Consider the following 9,755-nt stretch of genomic DNA (forward strand, 5'->3'; position numbering starts at 1 on the left):
GATCCCATCCTGAAAGGTAAAACACAGCAGTGAGCAGAGAGGATGGACTTTATCAGCTGCTCACTTTTGTCCATCTGCAATTCTAATTTAACTGAAAAGAGTAATGAAGGTTGATTCACCTCTAAAAAGGATCTATTTCAAGCTGGAATCATTTGATAGGACTCCTTTTTTCAGGATGAAGGTTCTACTGTCCGTCTTCTAATGTCATCTCTCCATGTAGCTGATTTCCTTCAACAAGCAGATTCCAGTCTGGATGTCCTAGTTCTGCTGCTTGTTTGGTGTACATTGTGCCTTGTCTAAAAGTGCCATCTCTGGTGTCTCATTATTTACCCTTCTTGCAAGAAGGTGAAATCTCCCAGGACACTTCTGCAGATGGGATTTTTTAATCCATGTCTAGGACAACTGGGACATGGTTAAGAACGTCAAACACTTAACCTCAAAGGGAATGAGTTGGAGGGCATAGAACTTCTAACCTCAGTGAAAAACTCTTCTTTATTTTCTCTCTCTTTACCACATATATTAAATGCCCCCAAACTTTGTGAAAGCAGAGTTCAGGCTGCCCAGAGGTGAATCGTGCTCTTCCAGAATGAGGAAAGTCATTACACTTAAACCTCTGAAAACCAGGCAGTGGAGAGTTAAAGTACACCTGTGTCACTGCAACATGACTTTAACTCCGATTCCTGGAGCAGGCAATAGCCATCACATCTAAGTATGTAGGGGGGGTGCAAAGGTTAAACCACCAACGGAAGTGGTAGGATTTTCTAGCTCTTGATGTCTCCAGATCAAGACCAGAATATGCTTTTGTCAAACATAAGTTATTAGACTCAATGCAAAAGTGACTGGAGAAATTCTCCGGCTTGTTATACAGGAGGTCAGGCTACAGGATCTGTTGGTCCCCTCTGACTCTGAAATCTACGAACCCATAATCGAGAGATGTGAGGAAGGACTAAGAGAATAGGGTGTTGTTGGGGAGGTGTCCCACAGATTTGAATTCCAGCCTTTGTCGGCCTGTGCTCCAAGTGTGTTCGCGGTATGAGGCGTAGCTGTGTTGAGCTGTAGAGGGATTTGCTGGAGCAACTTGTGATCAGATCTGTTGCTGTGATATGAAGCTGCACTTTGAGAGATCGACAGCTCATTGCAGCACTGAGTCCTGTTGGAGGGGCCAATGGAACTATTTGGACCAGGCTCATGCACGGGGGACAGGAATAGGGCATCACACACCCCCAGAGAAACAGGGCCCCCCAGATCCCAACTGGGGCTGGGGCAGCTGCTGCCCATTCCCTCCTTTGTCTGAGGTGTGTCCCTCTCAGTCTCCTGGCCATTGCCCTGAGCAATGGGGCTGTGAATAAGAGGTGTCTCTCCTTACCTCCCCCACCCCCATACCAACTAGCTGGATGGGAGCAGGGGAGGGGAGGGGTAAGGGGTGGTGGCGGCTTCACACCAGATAGGGGAATGTGGAGGTGACAAGCCCCCTTCCATCCACAGCCACGTCCCCCTTCCAGTGTTTCTCCCCCCCCCGGCCTGACACCCTTTCCCACCCTCAATCCTCTCCCCTATCTCCCATCCACATTTATCCATAAGTTGTAGAGTTCAAAGCCAGAAGGGACCATGGAGACCATTAGGAGCTCTAGTCTGACTCCTATATAGCACAGGCCATTGCATGTCACCTGGCTACCTATGTTTTGGACCCAATAACTAGCATTTGGCTAAAGTATCTTCCGGAATGGCAGCCAGTCTTGGTCTGAAGATATCACAAGATGGAGAATCCCCCATTGGTTTGTTCCAATGGTCAGTCACCCCCACTGTTAAAAATATGGATCTTATTTCTAATTTGAATTGATCTGGCTTCATTGTCCAACTATTGGTTCTTGTACTTCCTCTCTCGGCTGTCGTTACTGATGTTGTACAGAGAATGATTTTGAATCAAATGCCTTGCACAAGTCTAAGTAGATCACATCACAGTTCCCTTTGCCAACCCAACTTGTCATCTCAAAGAATGAAGTCAGGTTACTTTGACAAGATCGGGTTTCCATAAGACCATGTTCACTGACATTAATTATATTCCTAGCCTTTAATTCTTTATCGGTTGAACCCTGGATCAGTTTTTCCGGTATTTTGCCCAGGATTGTTGTCAGGACAACCGGCCTACTGATGCCCAATCACCCTGCTTGCCTTTTTTGAATATTGGCACAAGATTATCTCCCTCATCCCCCACCCCTTGCCATAGCCCCAAACCCATCTCCTGTCTCCCCCATTGCCCCACACATTCCCCCTCACTCTTCACCCACCAATATTTCCTAGCTCTGCATCCAAAATAAGGATCTGGAAATGCAGTGAGTAGCTCACCTTAGAGGCAGGGTACATCAGAAATACCTTGATCAAATGACCCTACAACTTGTTTGTCTTAGATTGCAGTCAGTTCTGTTGCTCAGCATGGCCAAAATACTCACTGGTTCGTAGAGCCTTTCCCTTTCCCTCTGTTTGATCAAGGCTAATGTACTTGACAACGCTGTTAAAATAAAACCAGGAGCTGCACATCAATTTTAGAGCCCTTTGAAATGATGCTGTCAAACCAGAAATTTTGGTTTCAGGGCAAAACTCCTCACAGGAACCCTTCAGAATGAGGGGGCAGTGCCCAGGGCCCATGCTCCGAGAACTGCCAAGGACAGGGCTCAGACTCACAGTGCACGGGAGTAACTTCGGTTCAGCAACCATTGCGTGTGACCTTCGAATTCTTGGGACAGCAGACCCACAAATGTTCACTCTCTTTGACCTGCTTTCCTGATGCTCTGACCTGGAGTCCCTAACGTAACCCTCAAGAGCAGTGATGCTTCCTGCAGGTACCCAGGGCTGCCTGGTACCCTGTTACCACTTGCCTTGAGTGTGAGGAAGTCTTGTCTGTGCCTGATGGGAATCTGCCGACCATGGGCAATACCAGCACTCCCCATAGGCCTAGGCAGATCCACTGTCAATCTACAGGCTAGTGAGAGGCTTGCTCTGATCCTTGAGCCTTCTGGAGCATCCAGCCCCTGTTCCACTGGGCCCTCACAGTATTCACAGATCCGCAGCTTCCAAAGAAGCCGTGCACCCCTCTCACCAGTTTCACCTCAGTTCATGGGGGGTATGGATCAGCGTTGACATTGCACTCCCCGTCAGGGCCCGGCCCGAGCTGGGGGAGTAACGATCCAACCAGCAGAGCAAATTTGGCGATGAATCCACTCACGTACTGCTTGAGGCACTTCGTGCATATACAAAGAAGACAACCTCAGCTCATCGCTCTGCTTAACACAGATCTGCTTATAGTGAAATCAAAAATAGGTTTAATTAACAACGCACTGAGTAAGCACTGGAAACAAACGGTTCCATATAAAATAAAATCATAACTTGCATCCTAGCGTCTAGTCGTAATTCACAAGATACTCTCATGTCTGCCACAGTAGTGGTTTTCAAACTTTTTTTCTGGGGACCTAGTTGAAGAAAATTGTTGATGCCCGCAACCCAATGGAGCTGGGGATGAGGGGGTGTGAGAGGGGCTCAGGCCTGGGGCAGAGGGTTGGGGTGCGGGGGTGAGGGCTGTGAGGGTGGGGATGAGCGGTTTGGGGTGTGGGAGTGGCTCAGGGCTGGGGCAGAGGTTTGGGTATGGGGGTGAGGGCTGTGGGGTGGGGCTGGGAATGAGGTGTTCAGCGTGTGGAAGGGAGCTCTGAGCTGGAGCAGGGGGTTGGGGTGTGGGAGGGGGTCAGGGCTCTGGGCTGGGGGTGCAGGCGCTGGGGTGGGGCTGGGGATGGGGGGTTTCTGATGTAGGAGGGGCCTCCGGGTTTGGGGGGGGCCTCAGAACTGGAGCAGGGGATTGGAGTGTGGGATCAGGGTGCGGGCTTACCTCCGGCGGCTCCTGGTCAGCAGCACAGTGGGGGTGCAGAGGTAGGCTTCCTGCCTGTCCTGGCACCGCGGACCATGCTGCACCCCGGAAGTGGCCAGCAGCAGGTCCGGCTCCTAGGTGGAGACACACAAGCAGCTTTTCGCGACTCTCGCCCGCAGGCACCGCCCCCACCCCCAGTGAAGCCCAGTGATCAGGGCGGGGAGCCACATGGAGCCACGTGGAGCCACATGGCCCCCCTGCTTAGAAGCCGGACCCGCTGCTGGCCACTTCCGGGGCACAGCCTGGTGTTGAAACCGATAGGTAGTAGTCTGCCTTAGCTGGGCAGCACCACCAATGGGACTTTTAACCAGTCGGCAGTGCTGACCAGAGCAACCCAGTGCCTGACATGCCGGGACCCAGTACTGGGTTGCGACCTGAAGTTTGAAAAACGCTGTGCTACAGTATTGCTAACCATGCTTCACGGGCAGGCTGGCTGTGACCCCTCTTTCCTAAAAGGTCTCCACCTCAGGGACTTCTCTTGGGGTTCCTTTGTCTTCGTAAAGCATCAGGCCCGCACCTGGCCCAGACAGCAAACAGCCACCCATCTCCCCGGATGTTCAGTGTTGATATGCTTGACTCGGGGGACTTTAACGGTTTTGGAACCAAATAGTTTACATCTCTCAAACTATCGCCTGTACAAACATCTTGCAATAATTATGATGACCAGTGGGCTACTGTATATAACTGACCTAAGGGATCCCTGTAAAAATCTATGGACCCCTCTGCCAGTTTACACCATGAGGTCTTTGTGTCACACAGGCTTCACCCAAAGGGCCAGTGGGTGCTGTGCACTCGCCGAGATAAATCCTGAGTGACTGAGAAGTTTGGGGCAGAGCCGAGCCATAGTTTGAGCCCCACCTGTTCTTCTAAGGAGTTTATTGGTTTTGCAAATCTTGTTGCTTTGGCGGAAAGGGAAGGTTTGTATCTCGGGAATCTCTGGTTCAAATTTGGAACTCTAATGTTACCTAGCTGCCTCATGAGGCAGGGCAAATTTAGAAGCACTTAGATTGATACCTCTTTAAAGAGAAAGGGAAGCTCAAACCTAATTACAGCTAGGCTGGGCAGAATTCATTTAAAAAAATAATTTAATGGGGCAACAGGGCCTCCTTGGTCCTGTTTCTGTCTCAGTCTACAAACTATGCAGAGAGCCCTGTGCTTTGTGCAGTTTATTTACAGATGGAGTCCCACCACCTTCATAAGATATACAGCTCCTGTAACAAGCTGGGGAGCATAGGTGCCAACTTTCCAATGTGCTGGGGGGTGCTTGACCCCCGGCTCTGCCCCAGGCACCGCCCCCTTCCATCTCCTCCCCCAAAGCCCCATCCCCACCTCTTCCTGCCCCATTCCGCCCTCTTCCTTGAGCGTGCTGAATCCTCGCTCCTCCCACCCTTAGAGCTTCCTGCACATCGCGAAACAGCTGATTGCGGCAGGCAGGAGGCATGGGGAGGGCGGGGGAGGTGTTGATCGGTGGGCCCGCTGGTGGGCGGGAGGTGCTGGGGAAAAGAGGGGTGCTGATGGGGGCGCTGCCAGTGGGTGTTCAGCACTCAGCATTTTTTCCCTGTGGTGCTCCAGCCCTGGAGCACGCATGGAGTCGGTGCCTATTCTGGGGAGAGCAATCTCTCTTTCCCCGTACTATCTGCTTCCCCCCTTTCTACCTCCTTCCTGTGCCTATTTGTGCACTCTGCCTAATGGCTCAATTAGCCTTCCTGCCCAGCCACACCTATGAATTAGGCACAGCTCTGCTTTGTCAGCTCCATTCTGCAGGGCTTGACCCAGAGCCCAGACTCAGCCTTTCTTGCCTCGCACTCTGTCAGAGGAATAATACTGGTCTTTAGTTTTCAGCATTATTTTGAGTTTTTGATTTTCACATCATGCAAAATCGTGGGAGGGTCAGACAATAATTGTTTAATGGCAGCCGGCGTGGCCATTCAAACTGGTAAAGTTTTATAACCATTAAAACACCAATTGTCAACTCACATGTCAAACTCCACAGAAACCATAACCTTAGATCAAACTCCAACACATCTTCAAGCAGTGTTTTTCTTACTTTGCCTCTCTGCACGTTTCCATGATGATTGATGGGAATAGTTGTGCGTGTACAGGGAAATCGACATCTATAGACATTTACCAATAGAAATGGACTCCTTCCAAGCCTAAATACACTACAGCTGGCAATCTGCATATTCTGCTATTACCTCAACACTAATGGGGCGTCAGTGAACTGTGGACCCAGAACCTGGTGTACCTGCCAGAGGCTCTCCCAGGCCAGGCTGTGTTCACCCACAGTCATGCTCACCTTGGGACTTCACATTACAGGATGCCGAGCGCTCTCGATTCCCACCGGCTTCACTGAGAGCTGGGAAAGCTCCAGATTATACAGAACATGCCCAGCACCCGGCCCACATGGACACCAGGTTCTTTCTCTGCTGTAGTATTGACAGATCAGACTTCAGAGCTATGAAGTTTGGATATCTGCAAAACAAGGGTGCCCTGGGCAGTGAGGGACCAGAACAGCCGTTCACACTGGGATCTCGAGAAGCTCCATTTTACAGATGAGGAAACTGTGGTCCAGAGAGGTGAAGTCAGCTCTCCTTGATTCCATGGACAAAACAGGGACTAGTAGCCAGGTCTCTCTGTGCCACTATTACAGTACAGACCTTTCTTCTTTACTGTCCCACCTCAGGGATCATGTTCTTACAGAGAGATTGGGTCCTGGGCCCTGGTTCTCATCTCACATTAACTTTGCACATTGAAGGATGAGGATAAAAAGAAATACTGAGCATCAGGTGTAGTCTATGGTAAAGGGGCTCATTATAAAACATAGTGAGTGCTCATGTAATTACAGGCTGTACAGTAATGTACAGGAAAGTAACTCACAACAACAGTGAACTATCAGACTAATCAAACCCTAACCCCAACCAAACCCCAAGTCCAGACAGTGGAAATATCAGCCTCATATTGAGTGCGAGTGATAGCTGTCACTGGCCTCACCTAGAGAGCCAGCTGGCCAGTGAGAGTGATGCATCAAACGCATTACAGCAAGCTAGCTTGTTCCCATTTCATGTGCATTGAACAAGCTACAGCAAGAAGCTCTGAATCCTTTTGCCAGTCGAGAATGTAGTGACAACTTTCCTCAGGGCCTCTCTGACCTCAGTGTTCCTCAGGCTGTAGATGAGCGGATTAGCCAAGGGAGTCAGGACTGAGTAGCAGACAAAGAACACTTTGTTCAGGTCTTGCAGTGTGTCGGTTTTGGGGAGCATGTAGACAATCATGAGGGTCACATAGAAAACCGACACCACAATGAGGTGGGAGGAGCAGGTGGAAAAGGCTTTTCTCTTCCCAGTGGTAGAAGGCATTTGCAGAATGGTGGAGATGATGCAGACGTATGTTGCCAGGGTTAACAGAAATGGTGGCGGAGTTCATACAGCAGCTAGCATGGTAGTGAAAAGCTCCATCATACGTGTGTAAGAGAAGCAGTGGGGGCAAAAGATATAACTGGCTTTAAGATTAAACTCTATAAGTTTATGGAGGAGATGGTATGATGGGATAATGTGGATTTTGGTAATTAATTGATCTTTAAATATTCATGATAAATAGGCCTAATCCCCTGAGATGGGATATTAGATGGGTGGGATCTGAATTACCCAGGAAAGAATTTTCTGTAGTATCTGGCTGGTGAATCTTGCCCATATGCTCAGGGTTTAGATGATTTGCCATATTTGGGGTCGGGAAGGAATTTTCCTCCAGGGCACATTGGAAGAGGCCCGCGAGGTTTTTCACCTTCCTCTGTAGCATGGGGCACGGGTCACTTGCTGGAGGATTCTCTGCTCCTTGAAGTCTTTAAACCACGATTTGAGGACTTCAATAGCTCAGACATAGGTGAGGTTTTTTGCAGGAGTGGGTGGGTGAGAGTCTGTGGCCTGCATTGTGCAGGAGGTCGGACTAGATGATCAGAATCGTCCCTTCTGACCTTAGTATCTATGAATATATGAAGTTGTAGAAGAAATGGTCAATTTCATTGGGGCCATAGAGAGTTAATTGTTGCATTAAATATATCGTTTTGTCAGCAACCAGAGAGCTACTTATCCAAGTCCCAGCTGCTAGCTGGAGGCAGGACCTGCCATTCATAAGGGCTGCATAGTGCAGTGGTTTGCAGATTGCTAAATACCGATCGTAAAATATCGCAGCCAGGAGATAACACTCTGCAACTGCCAGGAAACCAAAGAATAATATTGTATGAGGCAGTGCTGGACAGAAATGATTCTGTTCCCAGTCAGGAGACCAGCCAGCAGCCTGGGCAGGATGGTGGAGATGTAGCAGGTCTCCGGGCAGGACAAGGTCCCCAGGAAGAAGTAAATGGGGGTGTGAATGTGCTGATCAGCCACAACTAGCACAAAGATCAGGACATTCCCAGCCACAGTCCCAGCCAGGGTTGTGATGTAGATGATGAGAAACAGCAGGAAGAGAAGAGTTGGTAGCTCAGGGAGACTCCCAAATCCTTGCAGGATGAATTCCATGAGAACCATTTGATTCACTTGCTCTGGGTTCACCATTCGGTCCAACTAGGGGAAAGAAACCAACATTTACAACGGAATCTGAAGATGATACATTTTTTATCACACTTTAGCATCAGTTTAGTTCCATAAATATTCCACAAGGACTGTCATAAATATAAAGGGAAGGGTAACCACCTTTCTGTATACAGTGCTATAAAATCCCTCCTGGCCAGAGGCAAAATCCTTTCACCTGTAAAGGGTTAAGAAACTAGGACAACCTCTCTGGCACCTGACCCAAATGACCAATGAGGAGACAAGATACTTTCAAATCTGGGGGTGGGGGGAGAACAAAGGGTTCGTCTGTCTGTGTGATGCTTTTGCCCGGAACAGATCAGGATTGCAGCCTTACAACTTTTAGTTAGTAAGTAATCTAGTTAGAACTGCATTAGATTTCCTTTTGTTTAATGGCTGGTAAAATAAGCTGTGTTGAATGGAATGTATATTCCTGCTTTTGTGTCTTTTTGTAACTTAAGGTTTTGCCTAGAGGGATTCTCTATGTTTTGAATCTGATTACCCTGTAAGGTATTTACCATCCTGATTTTACAGAGGTGATTCTTTTACCTTTTCTTTAATTAAAATTCTTCTTTTAAGAACCTGATTGATTTTCATTGTTCTTAAGATCCAAGGGTTTGGGTCTGTGTTCACTTGTACAAATCAGTGAGGATTCTTATCAAGTCTTCTCCAGGAAAGGGGGTGTAGGGCTTGGGGTGATATTTTGAGGGAAGACGTTTCCAAGTGGGCTCTTTCCCTGGTCTTTCTGTAAGATGCTTGGTGGTTCAAGGACAAGGCAAAGTTTGTACCTTGGGGAAGTTTTTAACCTAAGCTGGTAAGAATAAGCTCAGGGGGTCTTTCATGCAGGTCCCCACACCTGTACCCTAGAGTTCAGAGTCGGGAAGGAACCTTGACAAGGCCCCTCATCCTGTGGGGTCAGTGAAGAACCAAGACTCTGGAGGAAAATTTCCTATTTAGATCTTTGAGATACCATTATCACCCCAGCCCCTCCGGTCAGTGAAGAGTTCGATGCAGGCAGAAAACCACACACCGCTGTGCATACTCTTGTCAAAATTGGCAAAGCCATTTTTTATTAGTCATTTGTAGCTTTGACAAGTTGTCCCCATGGCTCACCAGGGTGGACTGTGACCTCTTGCATTGCAAACATATTATCGGTTCAGCTAATGGCCAGCAGGCTCTAGTGGACTCAGCCAAGACCGGGGACAGTGATCAACATGCTGCCAAAGCAGGTTACATTTGTCTCCATTAGACAAGGTCCAGCTCTTTCCTGC

General features: G+C 48.7%; 1 pseudogene; it reads right to left on the minus strand.

Annotated features, from left to right (window-relative positions):
* Positions 1-6,993: 6,993 nt before the first annotated feature.
* Positions 6,994-8,469, minus strand: LOC119842174 (annotated as a pseudogene).
* Between the last annotated feature and the right edge of the window lie 1,286 nt (positions 8,470-9,755).

This window comes from Dermochelys coriacea, chromosome 13, assembly GCF_009764565.3.
Source record: "Dermochelys coriacea isolate rDerCor1 chromosome 13, rDerCor1.pri.v4, whole genome shotgun sequence".
Classification (NCBI taxonomy): Eukaryota; Metazoa; Chordata; order Testudines; family Dermochelyidae; genus Dermochelys; species Dermochelys coriacea.